The sequence below is a fragment of the Talpa occidentalis genome, unplaced genomic scaffold (genome assembly GCF_014898055.3).
Source record: "Talpa occidentalis isolate TD23 unplaced genomic scaffold, MPIMG_talOcc4v2.1 talOcc4.12, whole genome shotgun sequence".
Taxonomy (NCBI): Eukaryota; Metazoa; Chordata; class Mammalia; order Eulipotyphla; family Talpidae; genus Talpa; species Talpa occidentalis.
The window spans coordinates 76,627,058-76,651,497 of NW_023601212.1; positions in this window are offsets into that span (position 1 = coordinate 76,627,058).

A 24,440-nucleotide genomic window follows, 5' to 3' on the forward strand; every position below is an offset into this window, starting at 1 on the left:
ATCTGGCTTCTAAGGCAAACTTGAAAATGTTTTGGATTTTTCTGGCACAGGTGAAATGATTAGAACATTTTTTCAACATGAGTGAATTTTTGTCTCCTTGAAGGATGAATCCTTACAAGGAGTATTAATGTGGAGACTTATGACCAAGAATTAATAATAGCATTTACCTCAAACAAAAGCTATCAGTTAATCCAACAACAAAAAGGGCTTATTCAGATACACACAATAGAAATGCAGAAGATTGAAGAGTATATTCATATATCCAAATGCACTCCCCCCCAATCCAAGGGTAATAGCCCCCTAAGTAATCTCTGGAGCACCTCCCCCTTGGTCCACCAGAGGAGGAAATAACATCACCCCACCCTGGCTTGTTGAATCCTACTGTTTGCTGATTTACTCCTTCTCAAGGGCTCTTTTTAACCTCTTTTCTTCATTTACATAGAGTTTCTGTATAATGTCCAAATAGTTATTGTGAAAAATAGTCAATAGTTATTGAGGACTTGTGTGTTCCACATCATATTAACTTTTTTTACATTAAATGTATTAGTTGATACTTCCAATTGATCTTACTTTATAAATGTGGAAACTGAGGCTTAGGAAGCTAAATTACTTGACCAAATGGGACAGCTAGCAAGTGTTAGAGCTAGAATTTAAATGCAAGCAATATTAATATAAGGTAATTATATATCAATATTAATGTGGTAGCCAGATTCCATGATGTCCCCCAAAAATCCCTGCTTTCAGGAATTCACTAAGAGGTATTCATCTCCCATAACAGACAGGACTGACCTATGCAACAAAGAAGATATTGCAAAAATAATAGCATCTACTGATGTTGCCTAACAACAACAACAACAACAACAATAAAACAAAGAGATAACAGTATGTGACCTCAGAGTCTGTATCATGGGAGCCATGTGGTTTCTGACTTATTATCTCTTGGCTCAAGTCTCCTGCAACCAGGCATTTGAGAGTCATCTTGGAAGGTTCCAGTCAAACCTCCAGAGGATAACAGCCCTTAGTTCATCTTCACTGCAATCTCATGAGGGACCTTAAGCCAGAATCAATCAGCTGAGCTGCTTCCAAATTCCTGATTCATAGAAATGAGACAGTTCACATTGTTGTCATTTTATGTCACTAAGTTTTGGGGTAGTTTATTATACAGCAATAGATACCTGTTATACTTGGCATGTGCTAGGTGTAGTGCTGGGTGTGGGGAATTCAGCAGTCAATAGGACATATGAGGGTCTAGCACTTGAGGGCCTTAAAGTTTTCCAAAGGAAAATTGTGGTTAATTTATGGATCAACTCGACTGGCCATGAGGTGCCAGATTAATTATTTTTGGGTGTGTCTGTGAGGGTGTTTCAGATGAGATCAACATTTGCATTGGTGGACTCAGTAAAGTAGTTGGCACTCCTCTATGTAGGTGGGCAACAGCCAGTCTGTTGTGGGCCTGAATGAACAAAGAAGGAATTAGACCCTCCACCATACTCCCCATTTCAGGTGGGACATCTCCGTTTGTCCTCAGATTGGGATTTACTCCATTGGTTCCCTTGGTCTTAGACCTTCAGACTCAGACTGAAGTTCATTGCTGGCTTTTCTGGGTTTCTACCTTGTAAATGGCAGATAATGGAACTTCTCAGCTTTCATAATCACATGAGCCAACTCCTCATAATTATCTATTTATCTATATCATTTATCTATCTATCTTATCTATCTCTGTTTCTGTGGAAAAATCTGACTACAGTACCAAAAAATAAGTAAAGGGAAACAATCCAGTAAATCCAATAAATGATAATCTAAGGGAAAAAAATTTTAAGTTCCATGCAGATTTTTCAGAGTAGGTTGATGAAGTCATTTAGTTTGGGTAGGTGATAGACGTAATCACTGAGGTGGTCATATTTAGATAAGTAGCAGCACATTACAGCGAAGCCAAGAAGGCAGCAGCCATCTAAGGAAAGAGAATAACTAGTGCAAGGATCTGAGTGATGGGGGGAGTTGGGCCAGTGTGGTTAATCAGTAGAGGTTCAGAGCAACAGGGTAGAAATGAGATGCAAGAAGAGGCAGGGGCAGGGTCATGAAGGGCCTGTGGTATGGTCAGGACTGGGCATTTTTTTCAAAGTACAATGAGAAGCTATGGAAGCAAGTGAGCGATGCATATTTGCACTCCAATATGGAGAATGAATTTCAGGTAGGCAAGATAAGCATAGATATCATGGTGGCAAATGGAAAGGGTGACATAAATAGACTTCACTGAGATTCAGAGGACTATTAGATTGAGATTTGAGCAACTAGGTAGATGGTGGCACCATTCACAGAGATGAGATAAATGGGGAGGAATATGCAGGGTGGGGGAGTCAAGAGGTTCATTTGTCATGTTGATTTTGAGATTAACACAATTTGATCACCAAATGAAGGCCTGGAGTTCCCAGGGGAGTCAGGGCAGAAACCAGGGATTTCAGGAGCCCAGTCTTAACCAGTATGGTACAATATGCACAAGGGTTAAAGAGAATATTAGAGATCCTCTGAAAAGACCTGCTTCTGTTCATCAGGAGTGGGTGAGTGATTTGCTTAAATTCATGCACCTTAGTCTAGCTGGAACTAGAAACTTCCTTTTTTGATTTTCATATTAGTGAAGGTTCAACATTCAATATCTACTGTAAGCCAGGCTCTCTGCCAAGTATTTCCATTTAAATGATTTTATTTAATCCTGTGCTCTTTCTACTTCAGTCTATACTGTCAAAACCACAATGCCTCTTCAAACTGTGCCCCTTATATTCCTCATAGACTTGTACTGACAATTGCATTTTACAGTTGTGTTGCATGTCTCCGGGGAAAAAACAACTTGTTTATTCAGCTCAAGTGGCCAGCACTTCCAGGAGCAGAGTGTGGCGTCAGGGGGTTAGGGTTTTAATGAGGGCATTCTTTAAGCAGGAGATGTGAACATGACCTTGAAACTGTTCAGAAGGAATAGGTGACTTTAAGGTACATTTTGTATTAAGACACTCAATTCAACAACAAGTTTCCTTCTCCTCTCTCCTTTTCCTGCTCCATTCCTTCCACCCTCCACTCCCATCTTGCTACTTCCCACCCATCTTTCCAAATATACATATCCAGTCCCTACAATATGCCAGACATTCTGCTGGGCATTGTGGATACAATCATAGCTACTATTCTTATCTTTCAGCACAGTGCCTGTTTCCTAGCTACAAGGTCAAGAACTCCTTGAGGGCACAGACCCGGTGTTGCACTTTAAAAAATTTGGTAAAATATGCATAACAGTGTCACCATTTGAGGCATTTTAAAGTGCATATATAGTGGCATTTAGTACATTCACAAGGCTGAGGCTACTATCAACTCTATCTACTTCCAAACAATGTCGTCACTCCTAAGGGAGATCTTATACCTATCAAGCAGCCACACCCATTCCTATCTTCTCCAGCCCCTGGCAACCACTAGCCTGACTACCATCTAACCTGTGGATTTACATCTATTTGGGATATTTCCTATAAATGCAATATGTGCTGGCTTCTTTCACTTAATATAATGTTTTCATGGCTCATCTCTGTTGCTCCATGTAGCAGAACTTCATTCTCTTTCATGGGGAATTATATTCCACTGTATGGATATGCCATCTTTTGTTTATTCATTCATCAGCTAGAGGATACTATGTGGCTTCCTCCTTTAGGCTCTTGTGAAGAGGGCTACTATGATCATCCATGTACCAGGTTTTCCTTGACCACCTGTTTTCTATTCTTTTGGACATAAAACTATCAGTGTAGGTGCAGGGTTATATGGTATTTCTGTATTTAACACATTGAACTTTTGTTTGGGGTTTACCCATTGTGACGTGTTTACATTTTTGTGCTTCCTGGAGAGGCCTACCTGAGCCTAGGAGAGGGCTTTTGTAATATGAATCAATATTTTAAGGCATGTTTTTGCTTGATATTTCTCTCCCTTCTTCCACCTCTCTCTCACCCATACATATTGAAAGAGTAGAGTTATAAATCTCATTAGTCCCTGAAAATTCAGTTTTATAATGGAAAATGATAATAAATTTAGTGTTACTTCTAAGTCATCACGATAATAATGTTTAATTTGAAATGTAAACAAAATATTTTATGAAGAGAAAAAAGCCATTGATGATTCTATCCTCCTACTGTGGCAATAATTTTCAGTTTTTAATTTGTTCCATTTAGTCTTTATGCATATATTTTATATGCTTGTAATCAGGTTATACACATAAATCTAAATTCTGCATTCTTAATGGTTTACTATAAAATTTCTATAATGCAATATGCTTTTCATAATTTTTTAATGGCTATATTATATGTCATCAAGTTGATTTCTCATAGTTTACCTAGCTAGATATTTAGATTGTTTGCATTTTCCCAATATTTGACAAAACTCTGAAATTTTTATTCTAACGTATCTAACTTTTCATTTCTCTTAAATCATTTCTTATTTTTTATTATTTTTTAAAGATTTATTTATGCATATAAGAACTGGGGTACAGGCCAGAGGTGTGGGAGTGAGAGGATCCACCAGAGATGGAGTGGGGAACAGAACAGGCAGATCTACTGAAAAACACTGCTGAGGGGAGCAGTGGGCGAGTCAGGAGAGGTCTGCTGTGCCCTGTGGGTATTTCCCTGGCCAGGGGTCAAACTCATGCTGCAGTGGCTTTGGACAGCTTCATAGGTTGTGTCTTAACCCCTTGTGCCACCAGGGAGGCCCCTCTTAAATCATTTCTTTAGAACAAATCCCTCAAGTGGAATAACTGGGTTAATAGGTATTTATTTGTAATTTACTTGATGCTCACTGTCATATTTTCCAGAGTAGGTGAAACAGTATAAAATGCTACCAGCAAATAAGTTTTTGTTTCAATACAGTTTCACCAAAATTCATTCTCTCTCTCTCTCATTCTCTCTCTCTCTCTCTCTCTTATCCTCCCTTCATTCCAATTCCATGGGGATAAAATGACACTTTGTTGTTACTTTGATGACTTTCCCTTATTTTGCCACTGCTTCAGAAATATACTTCCAGTCTAGTCTGAAAAGAAGAAACTTTGAAGGAAATAACAAAAATGTGGCACTTGGGAAGATTAATGGGTTCAAATTGCATGGGTTCTAAGAGGCTCCAGGATCAGTCCTCACCCCAAAGACAAGTAAATAGGACCACTTGGGAGCTGACCACCCTGGGTTCCCCTCCTGAAGCAGGTCTCATGAGTCAGGGCCCCTCACCACAGTCTTCCTGCAGAAAAGGAAATAGAAAGAAGAGACAGGGCTACTTAATTCTTTCAATACCTGATTTTCATTAGGTTTGAAGCAATTCTTTGTTGTACTTTAAACTGGTTCTTTTGTTCAGCCTGAAACCTGCAGCCTGTTCCTCTTTGCAGGAGAAGGACCACAGAGTCAGCGGTAAGTTAGACGTGTGGGATCCTTCCTTCCAGACCGCTGTGAATGAAGGATTGGGTGACAGGTAATTAGGCAGCTGTAGCGGAGAGTGCACTGCCTCCTCCCTCTGGGAGACGAGTGTTCAGGGACCAGGAATCCACCTGGGGCAGCTGAGAGCAGGGGTTTGTGCTTAGCTCCTCTGCTGTGAAGATCCCTTTCCCTTGGCTTGATGCAAAAATACCTACCACTGCAATTCTTTCTTTCTTTTTAAAAATTGTGCTAAAATATATGTAACATGAAATTTAGCATCTTGACCATGTTAAGTGGTTCAATACTATTAAGTACAGTCACACTATGTACCAACGTTATCACCATCCTTCTCCAGAACTTTTTTCGTCTTCCCAAAGTGAAACTCATACCCGTTAAACTCAATCCCCCCTGCTCCTCTCCCTTCAGCCCTGGGGAAGCATCATTCTATTTTTTTTTTGTCTCTGTGAGCTTGCCTGCCCTAAGTACAGTATGTAAGTGGAATCATAGAGTAGCTGGTTTTTTTTGTGGCTTATTTCACTAAGCATAGTATCTTTGAGGTTCATTCGTGTTGTAACAGGTGTCAGAATTTTCTTCATTTTTAAGGTGGAAAAATAGTCCATTGTCTATATAGACCACATTCTGTTCATTCATTCATAGGTTGATGGACATGAGGGTTGCTCTTGGCTATTAGAACAAGGCTGTTGTGAAAAATGGGTGTGCAAACATATCTCAGAGTCCCTCCTTTTAATCCTTTTATGTGTGTACCCCAAAGAGGAATTTCTGGACCAGATGGGAATTCTATTTTTAATGTTTAGAGCAATCTCCATGCTGCTTTCCATAGCAGTGATGCCATCTTATCTTTCCAGAGGCTACTGCCTCAGCTCTGAGTTGCCGGGAGCTGGCAAAGGTGGCAAGAGAAAAAGAGACTGACTTTTTCAGGTATCTGCTGCCTATTAGAAACAGGAGAAAGGAACCCAGTTGTGACAGGCCAGACCAACTGGGTCCAAACTGTTCTGAGTCATTACTGAATTTCATTCTTTAATTCCTACACCTACAGTCACTTTAGGAAGGCCGGAAGGGTCTGTTCTTCAATGACATTACTATGACTTTTTAATATTTTAATTTAGTGCAGCAACAAGGTTTATAAGCTTACTTAAGGCTGAAAATTAAGACCTCTTTTTATTTGTTTTAAAACCACTTCAGCCGTCTGTGGGTAACTACAAATTCTAGTAGTTGCCAAAAATGTGTTCTCAATGGTTACATATTTAATGTGATCATAAAAATAGTGCTGTCTCCTGTCTTCATCTTCCTAGGTGGAATGTCCCAAAGGACGTTCCTTAGAATGTTCATGTGCCTTTCAAAACGGGGCTCTGCTATACTTCAGTTCTCACTCGATCACATTAGATCATTATTTTAGAGGATCAGTTCAAGTTACTTGTTTTGCCCAGGACGTATTTTGAGACACACTTTCCTAGGCAGATGAAGCCTCATATTTTTACTTTCTTCTTCAATGACAGTCTCTGTATTCCACAGCAAGCAAAATAACTGCTGCAGACACAGGGAGAATTGGGTCTATCCCCTATCTGATCTCCATGTTAACTAAATGCATGTGGGAGACTTCTTTAATCTCCTCGAGCCTCAGTTTCCTTTCTTGTGAAATGGGGAAAAATATAACCTCACAGGACTTACCTTCTTCCCACTATTTTACTGACTGAGCTGTTGACTGTGGGTTGCAAACTGCATACACCACTGAAAGGTAATGATTCTTTGTTGTCTTTGAAGACTGCCATGTTCTTCTTTAGGGTTATAAAAAGTTCTTCCAGATATATTCACTAAGAAGTTTAGATCATTTTTGTGAGATTCTGTCATGTTTGAACTCATAAATCTGAGGCATTCTATCCACGAGGTCAGCCCTCTGATCCAAGATACAACAGGTACACTAGAGAGCCATCCAATTTGATCATCTAGATGTTGCAAATACACACCGAGGTTCATTACTTTGCCTCTCCATCCATCACTACCAGCTCTTATCTGGTATTGGCCTGTAAGTTTGATTCTTGTACTTGCTCTAAGGAGATTTGGTGTTTCCTACCGTGTAGACCTAGTATCTGATCTTCCCTTCCTGTCAGCCCTGCAGTCTTCCAATCCCAATGGCTTCATAGACTATATTCCTGATTTCTCTCACTTTCTTTCTGTATTCAGCTGGAACCTGTACCTTTATTCAGCCCTGCCTGCCCCTTTGGAGGCTCATGGAGACTTTGCACCCCAGGTAGATAAGTCAGGACATAGCCTTCAATGCCTTGCTGTCGTTAGCTCACTTTTCATTCTACTTTTATGCCATAAGATCTCCACTGCAATCATTCAGCAAATATTTACTGAGCGTTTTATGTGGTAGATAGCCTTGAAAGATGGCCACCAACATTTCCTGCCCTCTCTGTGTATCCATATATGCCTTCCAACCAGCGGAAGAGTACTTTCTCCTTCAATCTTGACTGACTCGTAACTTTCTCTGACCAACAGAATGCAGCTGGTTGTGTTGCTGTGTCGGTTCTGGGCCTGGATCTTAGGAGACTTGGTAGTTTCTGCTTTTACACTTTCTCTTGGAAGTTTCAATAAAGAAACTTGAAATAGAGCAATGAGTGGCGAGAGAGAGAGAGAGAGAGAGAGAGAGATAGAGAGAGAGAGGGAGAGGGAGAGGGAGAGGGAGAGAGAGAAAGGAAGGATATGTGCAGGGGAACTGAGATGCCTAAGCCAACAGCGCTAAGGTGCCAGACATGTGAATAGATTGATAACTGAAACAACCTACTCGTGTGCTCTGGGCACTATTGTGTTGAGATACAATGGTTAATATGTCAAATTAATTCCTGCCTTCAGGGAGCTTGCAGCTCTTCCTAGCTTTATGGCAAAAGAGATTAGAGACAATAACTCCTGTCTGAATAACCCCAAGGCTCAAATCCAACTACTTAGAATTCAGTAAAATGGGTAGTAATTGAGGAATGAGCAGGAGTTGGAGCTAAGGTCTGTCCTGGTTTCAATTGCTGCATAGTGGACAGTTATGATGGTGTAAAACAACCATATTGTATGCTCATCAACTCTGTGTGTCAGAAATTAGACAGGGATGGCTTGTCTCTGGCCCATGGTATCTGGGTTGTAACTGAGAAGACTTGATAGCTGGGGCTGATTTGTCATCTGGAGGTTAGGATCATCAGAAGTGTTATTCAAGTGTCTGTGACTGGTGATGGTATTTGGCAGGACTCTTAGCTGAACCTGTTCACTGGAGCACATCCACATGGCCTGAGCTTCCTCAATTAGGGAGGCAGTCCCAAGTATTTCAGGACTTGGAAGTGGGTGTACCCAGAAGCAAGGTGAAAGCTTTGGAAATAATACAAAGTCGCTTCCAATGTGTTCTATTAGTTATATCACTAAACCCAACCCAGATTCAAGGACAGGGGGCATAGACACTGCCTCTCTGTGGGAGAGGTGTCAAAATCTTTGTGGTTATGTTTAAAACTACTTTAGTATCTGATATTAGTATGTGAAGAAGACTGTGTAATTCAATTTTGAGTAAGTTCACGAGTTTTGAATGTTTCTTGTTATGGCTGACCCAAGTTCATAATGATCTGTTCAATACAGGTTTGGAGAATAAATAACATGGGAGGGGACTTCCTGGTGGCGCAGGGGTTAAGTCTCAATGCTCTCAAGCTATCACCAGCCATTTCGGCATGAGTTCAATCCCAGCCTGGGAGTTGACCCACATGGTGCAGCAGACCTCTCCTGCCTCACCTGCTGTTCCCCTTAGCAGTGTGTTTTGGTGGATGTCTGTTCTGCTCCCTACTCTGTCTCTGGTGAATCCTCTCACCCCTCTCCCCGCAACCCCGCACCTCTGGTATATGATCCCAGTTCTTGTATGCATAAATAAATAAAAATAAATCTTTAAAAAATATAAGTAACATGGAAAATTATGCACACTCACAACCATGACTTAGTCCTGACTGGCTAAGGCCTGTGTAGTTTGCACTTATTAGAACAGCCCAGTTGAATGATTGAAAGCATCTACTATGGAGTCAGACAGTCCTAAATTACAGTCCCAGCTTGGCCATTTGCTTATTCATGACCTTGGGCCAATTTCTTAACAGTTTTGTCTTAGTTTTGTCATTTTAAAAAATAGAGATAATAAAATTATACATCCAAGTTACAATGAGACAACTCATATAACTATCAACTTGAGGATGCTCAAGAAATAGTATTATCTTAAAGTAGACTACTTTATGACTTTTGAAGATTTAGTAAGCTTTAAGCCTAAGGATATTGGCAAGATAATACAGAAAATAGCAAAAAGAAGTTTAAAATTCACTGAAAAGTCTACTTATTCTGAAAATAATTTTAACTCCAGGAATATACTTTTAAGATGTAGGATGCCTCTGTGTTCTTTTATATCTAGACACAAAATTATATACACACATATACCTCCATATATAACAACACACACATATACAATTTTACATAAATGACATATTAGTCATGATTTATAACCTTTTGGTACTCAACACTAGATCATGCCTATCTTTCCAGAAAAATACATAACTTTGTACCACCATTTGGAGAACTAATAGTAGCCCACTCTATGGACTTCCATAATTTAACTGGTCCCAAGTGTTGAGAATTTAGTTTGTTGCCACCAGTTTGCAACATGCAAGGTGGCAGGTCTGCACTGAAGGTGGTAATAATGATCACTGTAGAAAGTGAAATCTAAAAACTAGACTCAGTACCAGTCCAAGATATTCAATTACACCCTACTCTCTTCAGCTAGTTCTGTCTTTTACCGGGAAGCAAAGACACAATGTAAATAAGCCCCAAAGAACATTAATTCATTCACAGGTCTTGTCATGAGACCAATGAATTCATCCCACATTTCTTTTCATTTCTAACCTCTGTCTGACCTCCTTGGCTCCTGACCTCCCTCCACCCCTAGTCTTTGGTGGCCCCCTTTTCCATTACTCCTTCAACAAACACCTGCCCCCTTCAATGTTCACTTGCATAGGACCCTGACTTTTAGTGGTTTCAGATCCATCCATCATGAGCCCCATTGATAGCATTTTCACTGGGGTTTTCTTGCTGCAAAGAAAGGAAACCATTGATAAGAAAACCACAAATATTTTTTGATGATTAAATCATTTGCGATCACTGAAGGAAATTCCCCAGAACTTTTATGACTAGCATATATCTCAGAGGACTTCACGTCCAATCATCCTTCTGTGAATGACCAATGAAGGGAATAGCCCCAAACATCAAGAAACGAGAAAAAGGTCATATATTTTAAAAAATATCAAAGGAGTCATTGGAAATTAGAAGAGGGAAAATGGCCTCTCTCTTATTCAGAACTTGGGACTGCAGAAGTCTCAATTGTTGTGGGAAATGTTTCAAAAATATTTCTTCCTTATAAAAATTATGAAAATGTATCCTTACATGAAACTGAGTGGACACTGATTAAAGATGACCAATGGGATCCTGAATCCCCATAGATAATTCCTTTCATAAAATGGGACTGATAATACTAGGTTCATAGCTCTATTATAAATATTGCATAAGATAATGTCAAAGAACTTTATAAGGGATTGTATTCTCACTACTATTAATATAAATATTTTTAAGAACTACAACTTGAGAATAGTGTCTATCTTGTTTTTCATGTTGCAGGTGCTCAATGTATGTTGAAATTAGTATGTTAAACAATGTAAAGCTAGCCAGTTATAGAGGGAATTACTTTATGCAAAACTTTCTTAGACTAGACAACAATTCTAATATTTCCAATTTAATTATTCATAAAAACCAAAAGATGAAAAAAACCAAATATCTACCACTTGATAAATGGATAAAAAAATGTGGTCTAGTCACATAATAGAATAATATGAAGCAATGAAAAATATGAAGTATTGATACATACTACAACATGAATAATCCTCAAAACATTATGCTCAGTGAAAGAAGACAGTCAGAAAGACAACATATGATTCCATTCATATAAAATGTCCAGAACAGGAAATATGTAGAGACAGGAAATAGAGTAGTGGTTGCTTTGGATGTGATAGTTGAAGGGTAGAGAGTTTCTTTTCAGGGTGATGAAAATTCTAATGCATCTAGCTTAGTATTTCTTTTAAATTATTTCTTTAGAGCAAATCCCTCCGCTGGAATATCTGGGTTAAAAGGTATATTTATTTGTATTATTCTGATGCTATGAATGTTCTAAAATTGACTCTGGGGATAGATGCACATATCCTTGAATTCATTAAAAAAACATGAATTGTATACTTTAAATGGGTGAACTGAATGGTAAGTGAATTATTATCCATAAAACTTAAAAAATGATTCTTATTTCAAAGGCCTGGCTAAACCAGTTGCAAAGTTAAGTGGGAAGAAATCAATTTCAGTTCACATTCTAAAGAATAAGCTGGAAGGAAAAATCTTCATGGCAAAAGGCAACTCCAGATGTCTGGGACTTCCCAGTCCACTCTAATACGGAGCCAGTGGGGCAACCAACAAACCACCAATGAAACCAAGCCAGGGACACCCAAGTGCATTATTCATGACCTGGGACCAAATCCCGTGGCTGCCTCCCCTGCTCTCAGTCTCTGGAATGTCCTAGCTCTGGGGTAGTGTGTGACTCTTATCTACAATAGCATTTGTGCTATCCGCTTTTGCAATAATCTCCTGGGATAGACAATGAGGAAGGAGCCAAATTACTGCCTACCTTCTTTTATGATGCCTGAGCTTCTCTTTGTGAAATAAGGTATACATAATCCCCACAATTTTTCTTCATTCACTTCTATTGACCTTATACTAAGTGGATATTTCTTTCAGATTTTTATGACATCACATTTAATTTATTAAAAAAATTTGTTTTATGAAGTACCATTGTTTTACAACTTTGTTAATATTTTGACAATATAGGATTTTTTCTCTCAGGTGTGGTCACTGTAGCTCTCCCACCAACAAAGCACCCATGGTCACAGGCATTTTATTTTTTATTTTTTAATTTAATTTATTTTTTTAAAGATATATTAATTTAGGGCCTCCCTGGTGTTGCAAGGGGTTAAGATGCAACCTATGAAGTTGTTGGCAACCTCTGCAGCATGAGTTCGATCCCCAGCTGGCCAGGGAGCAACCCACATAGTGCAGCAGACCTCTCCTGACTCTCCCGCTGCTCCCCTCAGCAGTGTACTTCCGTCAATCTGCCTGTTCTTTTCCCCGCTCTGTTTCTGGTGAATCCTCTCACCAACCCCCCCCCCCACTGCGCCCCACACCTCTGGCTGCACTGTGCCCCAACTCTTGTGTGTATAAATAAATAAATCTTAAAAAAAGATTTATTTATTTATACATACAAAAACTGGAGTAAAGGCTAGAGTTGCGGGGTTTGATGAGAAGATTCACCAGAGACAGAGTGGGGAGCAGAGCAGGCAGACTGACTGAAATACACTGCTGAGGGGAGCAGCGGGTGAGACAGGAGAGGTCTGCTGCGCCATGTGGGTAGCTCCCTGGCTGGCCGGGATATAACCCATGCTGCAGAGGCTGCGGACAGCCACAGGGGAGACCTGGTCACAGGCATTTTAGAGAAAAATGTGAAAAGGAGATATCGAAGCTGGTACCTGATGCTTTCTCATCATATTACATATCAATGTTTCAAAGTGTTCTTTAATTCTATGGCAATACAGTTCATTCATTTTTTATTTGCATTTGGACAGAGCTTAGAGAACAAATTTGCACACACGTTTAACTTTGGCTCTTTAAGATTTGGAATTCAAATGATCTGAACCCAATTCAATATTAATATAATGCAACCATTTTTACACTTTATATATTTTAGAGGGCTTTACAAATATGATCTCATGAGATGGTATTAACAGAAAGGAAGCTGAATCAGGAATCAGGAGTGTTGTCTAGGGCTGGTTCTCCCTCCAGCCATAGCTGACACCTAGGAAGATCCACTTACTCTTCCTAGACCTCAGTTTTCCAGTTTATAAAATGGATGGATGGACTTGATGGTCTCTGAGTTCCCTTCCACACAGGTTTCTGTGATTCTGTTTATTACTGATGGTCGTTTTGATCTAGTACAAATTAGATAATTAGCCTCAAAGAAAACAAGCAAGCACCAATTTGTGAGTGATAGATGCTTCCTTAACAAAGACTCTAGTTTTAAGTTTTCCCAATCAGTCAAACTAGAGTTTTGAGCTTTATTATCATTGCTCTATACTTTCAGTTTTATAAGATCAGAATGCCAAATATTCTTCTTAGCTTTTTGCTTATGACTAAAATGAAGTGCTATTGGTTGACACAGGATTCCTTGCTTTAGGCCAGGTCATAGTGAAGTGTTAGGGCAGTGTTTCTCCAACTTTAGTGTCTAACAGAATTACCTAGAGGCGCATTAGACACAGGTGTCTGGTCTTCATTATCAGAATCTTTGATTCAGTAATTTTTAAGAAAGTACAGAAGATTCAATATACTAATAAATCTATATAGTTCAGGCTCAAAATGTATTTTTCCTTTAAAAACAAATATATTTACTTTTAATTAGTTTATATATATATATTACATCATTGTTCATTTTTGTACAGCATATAATTTCTCCCCTCAGCTGTAGTCCCCATAAAATTCCCACCAAAATAAAAAGACGAATGTTTACTTTTAAGAAATCATAATATTCAGGCACAAAAATCACTTAATCATATGTAGCTACAGCTGTTCATGGTGCCAATCATACCAATATGTGAAATAATAAAAGTAATATATATGATGCAAATAGGCATAGTCTTTGCTGAAATTGATCTGATAGCCTGTTGCTTCTTGTTACCGAAGGCTAATTCTGGCAGGAAAAAGCTAGAATTCTGTTCCAAAGCCTGGCTCTCATCACCTATTTCTCTCTCTTCAAAAGAGAAGAATGGAAAGGGCGTTATAAAACAGAAACCATAGCTTGTTGGGAAAGACGAATCACCAAGTGATGAATCAAACCAGGGCCGCTGATGGAGCTCTAAATCATGAGAGCAGCCTGTCAAGGGAAACCCCATAGGAGATTTAGAACTTGGCACCATTCATCCATCTCATCCAGGGTGCATTAGTGCGCCCATGTGCTCATGTGACAAGTGATATTTTGGGATAAGGAACTCCTGGGGTTCTTATCAAAAGCTTCTCTGACTAATTAGAAAGTAGTCAGTTCCCTGCCTTTCCCTGGAGCCATGTGACTATTGTGAACTGCTAGAAATGGATGTCTATATTTATGTCATTCCAACTCCATGCCAGCTGTTTAGGATAAGCAGTCAGGTCTCTGCAAACTTCTCTGCCCTTCTCCTAGAAGTAACAAAAGATGGGGTGGGCAGTATATCAAGAGTGTTCTACCTGGAAACCTGTGGATTATGATAATAGAAGTGGCATCCCATAGAAGGAGATGCTGATTAGTCATTGAATGATACCCCCACCTCTCTGACTCCTCACGTGGAAAGATCAGGTTGCCTTGCTGCTTCCTTCTTATATTCCAGGGTTGCATCCTGACTATTGGTGCCTGGGAAAATGATGCTCCTGTGATATATTTTTGTATGGAAATTTCTAGAATCACTTGGTTTTCTCTCTGGTTGTTCCACGGTCTCAGTTTCTCACTCAAATTGGAGTTATCAATTGGCCAGCAGCCCTTATTTTATCTGCTCCTCACAGCTGGACATTCTGTTACCTTTCTCCTTCAACCAATTTCCTTAGCTCAGAGGAAGTTTGCAGTTGTCACCCACACCAACTATATGAGTTCAGGTAGACAAGTGAAGACAGCACCCAGCAAAATGGTTCAAAACTGATGATGTTAGATGGAATGTGGATTATTTCAAAACAGACCAACTAAATTCAGTCAAGCAACCAAGCAGTTACTAACTAGCTGCTGGTCCAACCATCAGAAGGTTGGTGTTGTTCAAAGCCATCTGTGTGTGTAGACACAGCAGCAGATTTTGTAAACTGCCATCCCAAACCATCACGCCTCGTAATCAGCGCAGTAGTGCTTTATACCCTTTAGTTTTTTCATGCTCAATAGTATGTTTCATTAGGAAATTAATTTATTCTTATTAATTTTAAGGCTCCAAATTGTTAAAGCTGATTCAAAAAATGATGTTCATTCAGCATGATACAAATATACAGGAACAAGTGATTTCAAGTTTCAATGAACCTCTAGGTCTGGAAAGGAGAATAATAATTTGCAGTGAACTTCTATATCTCTTCCCCCCTTCTCCTTCTCACCCTCCCCTTCTAGTCCTCTCCTCTTTCCACATCTCCTTTAGCCTCTCATACTAACTTGGTTAGTCTAGATTCGCAAGGCTAGTGCATTGCCAGGAAGGAGGAAAGAACATGAATCACCTCCTTCCCCCCATTTCTGCTCTAATTATAAATATGTGAATCACAGTTCTAGGAAAATACACTGCGTAAAGAAAGGAAATATCTAGGGAAGGAGGAAAAATAGCTGGCCAAATCTCTAGCTAGCTTCGACAAGTCATCCGCCAGATAGCCTAATAACTTAAGACAATGTGTGACAGGTTGATATTTCAAGTTCACTTTACTAAAAAATATTTTGGGACCAAAACATTTCAGTGGCTACCTATCAAGTGAAATTCTAAACGAAGACTCAGGAAGGCAAAGAGGAATGCCTAGAAAATGGACTATTTCTGATTGTGTCCATAAACGTGACCTCATAGGAACTGTTGATTCAAATAATCTATCACAAGACTTGCTCTGTGGGCTCAGTTCTTTGGAAACAATTTGCTGTTTGGACTTGCCATTATGTTCCATTTTAGTCACTTACCTAAGTGGACACTTGTTCCTTAATTTTACTTCTCTGTTTAAGACTCGCTTGGGCCTTGGTGTTCTTGAGGTCCTTCAGTAGAGTTGAGCTCTGTTAACTGCACAGAGCTTACTTTTCTTCTTGGGTTGAAGAGGAAATTTCTCTTTACCCCTTTGGGATCTTTTTTGGCTGCTCAAGCAATCAAATTAGCAGTCAGGTTAGAAAAAGAACACATTTAATTATGTAGGTATGGAGTATTTGCATGGATGTAAATTCCAGAGTAAATGGGACAAATGAGGGTTGTTATTCTGAGCTAAGGAGGGGGACTTCTATGACAAAGACCAGATGCTCTAACTAGCACTGGATGTCTTCCCTGCCATAGAGATAGGTTTCACTCATGGAGATAACCCTAAATCTGGGTAGCATCTTTTAGGTGCTAAGGTAATGGGAATAGTTTCTCTTGAGTGTGTGGGCCTTGATTGACTAGCTTGGACTAATCCACATGCCAAAATAACTCATCTTGGAAGGCCTCTCTGGACATCTTAGGAAGGTCTGTTTTTCACTTCCTAGTCTCGAACTCAGTGGGCGGAGACACTACACTTCTGACCTGTACCTTACACAACACTTTTATCCCAAGCATTCTAAATGTCTGTCTTTCCTTTGGCATGACCCAAGTGGTTCAATCCTAGAATGTCCTGGGAGCCACTGAAGTTTTCCCTGAGTTGCCTGTAGCAGCAACTGCCATGCGTAGACTATTTCACTGACCTTGATATCTCCATTAGCTCCATGAGTGCTACAGCTGTTTAATTGCGGCCAACACATGTGACCTTAGATCCTTCTGCTTCCTATAACTCTCACTCAAGGAACCAAATCTATGGGAACAGGAGGAAAGGGCTTGGAGTTCCAGGTCTTGGTGCTTCTTGAACTCCATCACAAGTAAGATGCTCTGATGGGGTGGGAACACCATGCCTAGTTAAAAAGACAGAAAAACATATGCAGAAGAATGCTGACTAGCACAGCCTGTGGAGACAGGGGACCAGACAACTCAGAAGAGTCGTGCCTTGGAGCTAGTTATGATGAGTGCGCAGTTTTCAGTGACTTACTGTGCTGTGTGCCTGGATCTGAAAAACCTTATTCTCCAGGGGCTGATGATGATGGTTTATACTCCTGCACAGCATCTGGTTTACATCCCCACGCTCCATCAGTATGCATAGTTGGCTATATGCCTGCACTTGCTTCTCCATCCCCGTCCCCCACCTTCCAGATAGTTTTCTCTTTGGAAGAACAAGATCATTTCTCTCCTGAATGTGTCTTTTGATGGGGGGAAATTCTCAGCAATAATGGACATGGCCTTTGGTTTCTGTGTTTCCTGTGGCCGCACCCAGGAAGCTGGATAAGCAGTGCCTCTGGAATTCCTTTTCATTTTGTGGACACAACTCTGAATTCCTGACTTTCAGACTTTAAATAGCCTTTATGACAGTTAAAAATTTTAGGGGCACTTTGGGCAGCTTCAGATTTAATCCCAGAGCACTGAGCTCTAGGTTCTTCCCTCCCCTCCCTCAGCTACTGCACAATTCCTCCTTTTGCCTTTCCTTCTAACTGGAAAAATGGGGGGAGGGAGGCATGGTTCCTAAAATAGGTCAGGCCATCGCACAGCTTCCAAAATAAACGTCATTAATGCCAAGTCACTGAACCATACAGCCCAAGCTGAAAGTGTCTCATTTGCCTGCTGCCAGATTTAGGGATGTTAAAGAAACAGTAAACATCATGTAAGTGTAAAGGACTTACAAAAGAGCCCTAAAAGTGGAAGGCAGTTTTGGGGTGAGTTGAGCAGAAGATGGGATGAGAAAAGTAAGGAAACACCCTGCTTTGAGTACAAACTAGAATTTGTCCTTTGCAATGCAGGTTGCTGTTTTTTATTATTATTAATGTGGGGTTTGGAGGGGGATTCCAGTGGGGAGGAGTCAATCCATTCTAGCCCCAGTGCAGGCTTGAACTTTATGAGGATGGAACAGAAGCACATAACACAGTTTTATGCATCAGCACAACTTTGTGTTAAATTGTTCTCAGTGGGTATCTCGTAGGGGAATGTGAATATGAATGGCCCAGTTGTTCTGGAGGTTGAATTGCAATTACCGAGTCCTGATAGGAAATGTGGTCTTAACACTGCCCAGTGAAACACCATCCCTCCACTTATGTATGGCACCTATGGTCCATTTAGTTTCATATACACAAAGTAATCTCTTTGGTAGTCAAACTCCCATGAGCCACCCAGAAAACAGAGGAGAAAGAACTCTGTTGCCTAGCAACCAATGGAACATTACAACACTAGATAAATTGAATCAATATTGCTCTAAATATTGAACCCTTAGATGATGAGAAAAACCTCAAAGCCATGTCCATAATTCTTTGGTTCTATCCTGTCCTAGGCTCAGTGGTTGAATGTGACCAGCTTGTGTTCTTACAATCTTCAGAGGGAGAGGACAGCAGGCTGAGTTCCATGGGAGAATCCGTGAATAGAAATTCCAGAAGAGACATATCTGAAGACATATCTGAATCCCTAGGGGTTTGGAGCCTGTATCATGGTGAGGTAGTGGCATTGGCTGACCTGGAGTGAGGTCATTGTTCCAAGTTCCTAGCCTATTGGTAGCTGGCCAAGGCTCATTAAAGTTGAAGAGACCAAGATCACTGTGCCAATAGTTTCTTAAAAAGAGCTCCAGGCTCTGGGGCACATACTGTTCCCCCATTAGTCCCTGACTCCCTGCTCTTCTCCTTGTCATCACAGAGCCATCTGCTCACACCCCTAGGCCACTAGGTGGGGGCCTCTTTTCCCTTAAAATCTCTGTAGCCTGTTTTAATCAAACTGTTCCAATAAAAGTTTGCCAACCTTGGTAGAAACTTGCCCATTTTCACAGAACTTTGGACAATATCCCATGGCCTTCATTTTCCAACTAGTGACTTTTTCTACCTAAAAAGAATGCTGTGTCCTATTCCTAGAAACAATTTCCTGGCAGTGTCCTTTCTGAAGAAGTTCCATGGGTGCTCTTGTACAAAGTTTTCCTTGGAGTCCCCAAATTTAGTCTTCAGGTAAAGTGCTGCTGAAAGAGCTCATTTTTACACAAAGGATTTTAATCCCCTCCCTCCATAATTTTAAACCTAGAGGGTTGACCTTAATGAGTGCTGCTAAGATGTGGAAGATGGAAATTGTCACTAACCCTGCACAAGTGCTTCAAGGAAACTGGGGCTGCTCACTAAACCCCGTGACACCCACATGAGCTAGGAGCTTCTGTATACATCTTACAGGTGGGGGAGCTGAGACCTATCAAGGTTATAGTTGCCTTTAAGGGATAGTTGTGGTATCCCAACAGGTGGTGATTCCAGGCTTTTCTCTGGTCTTTGTGTGGTCATTGAGAGGGATATGGCTAGCAGTGGACCCTGTTTCATTTTCAGTGGGCAATAAAATACCTTTTGCAAAGAGAGGGCAAAGGGCAGACCATAACAGGGTTCTCCACAATAGCACATGGGATGGTCTTCCTGTGCAAGAGAAGAACCTCTCAAATTATGAGACAGGGTGAGATAGGAAAATAAACTTGCATTCCTTCTGGATTCTAGCAACGCTAGCTTTGATAATTCATGTTTGTCCCTGGTGTGTATATATGCACATGTGTAAGGCCGACATTTACCTCCAGGACAGTTCATTTCACTCCACCTCTCCTTGTTCTCCTGACACTTTATTCTCCAATCATATTGCCACTCGAGTTTGGATTAGATTTTCCTCACAGATTAGGGCAGGGGATAGTTAGGAGACTTGTAATGTCGGAGGAAGGAACTTAAAACTCCCCAATATAATTTTTCCCAATCCCACCAGGTTCTCCATGGGGGTCCTCATGATACATTGTTCTTCCCCTAATGGTCCCCTACATGTTTAAACAATGATTCAAAAAGACAATTTAGGTGATACACACTAACTTTAATAATTTATGAAGTGGACAGTCTCCTTTAGGAGACCTACAAAATGGGTGGAAGGCAGGAAGCTATCAAAGAATGAACAACAAGTAGGAGACAAACAAGACACAACTGATTGCCTAGGTCACAGATCACCTGATTTGGGGTGAGAAGGTCCTGAAGGAAGCTGGGCCTTTGGGGACTGGCTCACTGCCTTCCTGGCCAGAGAATTTATTGGGATGTGAGAGTCAATTAAGTTTAATTTCCTGACTGGGCACCCTGGCAGGAGAAGCTCCTTCTTAGGCCTCAAAGTTCATTTCAACACTAAGTGAGGACATTTTCAAAAGGAAAAGCACATGTGAGGAAGAAAAGCTTTTATCTGGGAATGAATATTAACTCCTATTTAGATCACCCTTTTACCAAGTAACATACGAATACTCATCTTTAACCAATCAGTAGGCTGGTTATATGTTGGAGCTGTTTCTCCATTCCTATTTTTTTACCTTTTCATTATTAGATTTGTTAAAGTAACGACTGTAGAATGGACCAATAGAAGTATTCTTTAGAATGCATTTGTAACACAAACGTTCAGAGCAACTAAACTATTGATTAGTTTTATAGATTCAGGTTTCCTTTTTTAAAGTCACAAATACCTTCCTAGGGAGACTTTTATTAACATTCAAAGAAAGAGAACCAAGGAAGCAGAGACTGAAGATTTCACGTCTGGCAGCCAGGCAGGAGGAGACCTGAGCCACCCATGTCTGTGATATCCTCACAGTGGCTGCCTGAAAAGATAGCTTGATGTCTTTTATCCATTTGAGCTGAAGAATGGAAGAAGAGGCATTTGAGCTCTAAATTCAGTTTGGATCCTGTTCCTGGGTTTTGCCCCTGGAATCAGGATTTCTGGTCATTGCTATGAATTGGATTTTGAGAGCTGGAAGGTCACTGAGTCTTCCTTCATCTTATAGCCACTGAAAAGAAGTCTCTGCATTAAATCAAATAAATTTAGATAAAGTTGGGACTAAAATCCAGGTCTTCTGATTTTCTGGGTAAAAGTGGTGTCGTTTTGATGAGATGTTGGGTTCAGTGAGTGAGGTCCTGAGGTTCCCTCTGAGAAAATTTTCTGCAAAGTTCCCCTTTCAGCAGCATGGCAAGTTTGCCAGAAGATGAAGATGTCTGAACAGACGCAGGAGGTGAAGGTTACATTTTCAAAGGACCAGTTTATTAGGAAAAGGAGAAAGAAAAAGAGAGGCACCTGCAGTCACAGATGGGCAGAAGAGCTGTGTTTGGCCAGTGCAGAAATTGTACTGATACTGTGTTCTTTTGGGGGAGGGGTTGATTCTTTTTTGGAATTGTTATCTGTTGTTGAATCAGTCACTTTTAGGCTATGACTGGATTAATTCGTAAGGACTGGTGATTCTCTAATAGCCCCCTATCACCATATCCCCACCTCTGCTCTGGGCCTCCTCATCCAGCCTAAGGAGCTCCTGTGTCTCAGTTTTCTTGTCTATAGCTGGTTTAAAGACTATATTAATCATTTCTACCCTCACCTCTAGTGTCAGGTCTTGTGACACCTGCTTCCCAAATTTTGTACTCTAAGCCTCCATTTCTTTGCATTAACAGCTGCACAATGTGGGTTTATACAGGTTGTTTTCATTGTTAAATTGTTCTTTCTATCAATATCCCACCTGATCCCCTCCTGCCTTACCCCTACATCTACTTCGTGAGAAAAGAACAAAGTCAGTTACTAGAAAAGCTTTCTTTGTAAACCCATGAGTTGTGAACTCTTGTGATTAAACCGACGACTCCAAAATAACAGGATATCTGTGGAAAAGGGGATCATTGAAATTCTTCAAGTCCTCCCTGAATTAGAGTTGCTTACATGCCCTTTGCCATGGGACTTTGCTTTCCATTGGAATGATGGGAGTATATTTTTGTTTTTATTGATGTTATGTTTGGCCAATGGAAAAGGAGTCCACATGACAAGTGTGAACACCAGTACACACCCTCAGGAAACCTAGTGTGTTTTTGTTTGCCCTTTTATCCTCCTGATGCCTGCCTGGAAAAGACCATGCCTCAGGTAGCTGCTGGTCCAAACAGAGGTAAAGTTTCATGGGGTAAATCTGAACCCACTGGAGGTCTCCAGCCAAGCTAAGCTGACCTATATCCTGGCTGTCCCAGAAACTCCACAGACCTGGGAGCTAGAAAAAGAAATGCTTGCTGCTGTAAGGCCAAGTGCTTAGGGAAGTTAGGTGTGCAGCGTTATTGCAGCAGTGACTGATTAATATGCTATTTTTATATGGGGCATAGTGAGTAATATGAGGAGAGAGAGAGGATGCTGGAGAAAAAGAAAGGTTTCTAGGTTACCAGGATGGGAAGAATGCTCTTATTTGTCCATCATAATAAACAAATAAGATGGACCTTGTAGCAAGACTTTCTCTGAACTTTCCAGACCTATCACTGTGCTAGACAGGCCATGATGCTAAATATTTTTAAGGCAGGAATTCAGAGGTGACTTGTACGGAGCTGAAAGGGCAAAACTGATAGGCAGTAAGCGAGTAACCTTTTATATCAGGCAAAATTGATGGCCTGATTCCTCAGCCTGGAGGCTTGTACAGTTCAGCAACTTAGAGCAACCTTCATTCTTGCTCATTTAGGTGAAATCCATTCATGCTAAGAGTGGGGGTCCCCTACTCTGCCCAGGTTTGGGAGGGAGCTCAGAACATTTAAAGAAATATAGGCATAAGATAACAACCTTGATGATGATAGAACTTTCCAGAGAAATAGTGATAATATTCAAATAAGTATTGTGATTATTATTTAGAAATTGTCATATGATGCTTAAAATTATTGCAGTAGTGTTCTCTCTTGAGTAGAAAGATGATATAAAAAATGGAATATTTGAAAAATCACTTGATTATCAGTAAAGTGATCCCAGAGGATTTTGTAGACTATTGGAATAATCTTAGGAAAATGGTATTTGTCTGTTACCCAGAGAAAGCAGTTAGGTTAGTGGAGAGAAAGCAATTTGAGTTTAGTCCAAGTATTTCAAGGCAAATTTAAACCTTCCATGCAATTAGCTAAAATAAATGAAATTGGGGGATGTACAAAGGCCATGTCCTTGCACACTAATTAATTATGGCAGTTAGTTGTTGGAACTGACTTCTTTTTTTGTGATGAAGAATCCTTGGGTTGAAATGAACCACCCAGACCAGAGTAATTCCTACCCCTGCCAAGTACAGGGGTAATTGGCTTCTGAACCAAAGCTTGGCTCTTGGTGTTTAGTTGCAGGAGAATTTAACTGGAATTTCTGGCTATCTTTCCATGTGTGCGTGTCTTATCTTCTTTGAGGGCAAGCCTTGAGTCTTTTTTTTTTTTTTCAATAGAGGCATGTTTATTTATTTATTTGTTTGTTTGTTTGTTTGTTTGTTTTATTTATACATGCACTGAGTACAGTCAGAAGCGCGGGAGGGTGAGAGAATTCACCAGAGCCAGAGCGGGGAGCAGAGCAGGCAGAAGGACCGAAGTACACTGCTGAGGGGAGCAGCGGGCGGCAGGAGAGGTCTGCGCGCCATGTGGGACCCTCCTCCGGTGGCCGGGGAGCAGCCAGGGATCGAACCGGTGCCGCAGAGGCCACGGGCAGCTTCACAACCCAGCGCTCAACCGCTGCTCCACCGGGGAGGCCCCAAGCCTTGAGTCTTGAACCATCCTAATATCAACTCTGTGTCATTGTGTTGAGCATGGCATGAGGCCTTGAATATTGAGTGGCTCAAATATATTTTTATTATTATGGCAGGCCTGTTTGGTTGGCCAATGCAGTATTTATCCAAGATTCCTTTCTTACTAGTCTTCTTCAATCCAGGCACATGTGACACAATTCTACCCAATGAATTGTAGCTGGAAATCACTGGGTGGAGTTTGGGGATGTATGTTTTTAAAAATTGTCATGGCATTTTAGCTTTCTTACCCATTATATTTCTTCCTCCTTGGCATGTACGTGAGAGGCTTAGAATTCAACAGTCAGGTCCTCCCCGGTGGTGCAGTGGGTTGAATGCAGCACTCTGAAACTGCCTGCAGCCTCTGCAGCATGGGGTCGATTCCTGGCTAGCCAGGAATCGACCTCTCCTGTCTCTCCTGTCTCTCCTGTCTCTCCCACTGCTCCCCTCAGCAGTGCTTTCATTCCATCTGCCTGTTCTGCAACCTGATCTGTCTCTAGTGAATCCTCTTACCCTCCTGCACCTCTGGTCTGTACCCCAGCTACTGTATAA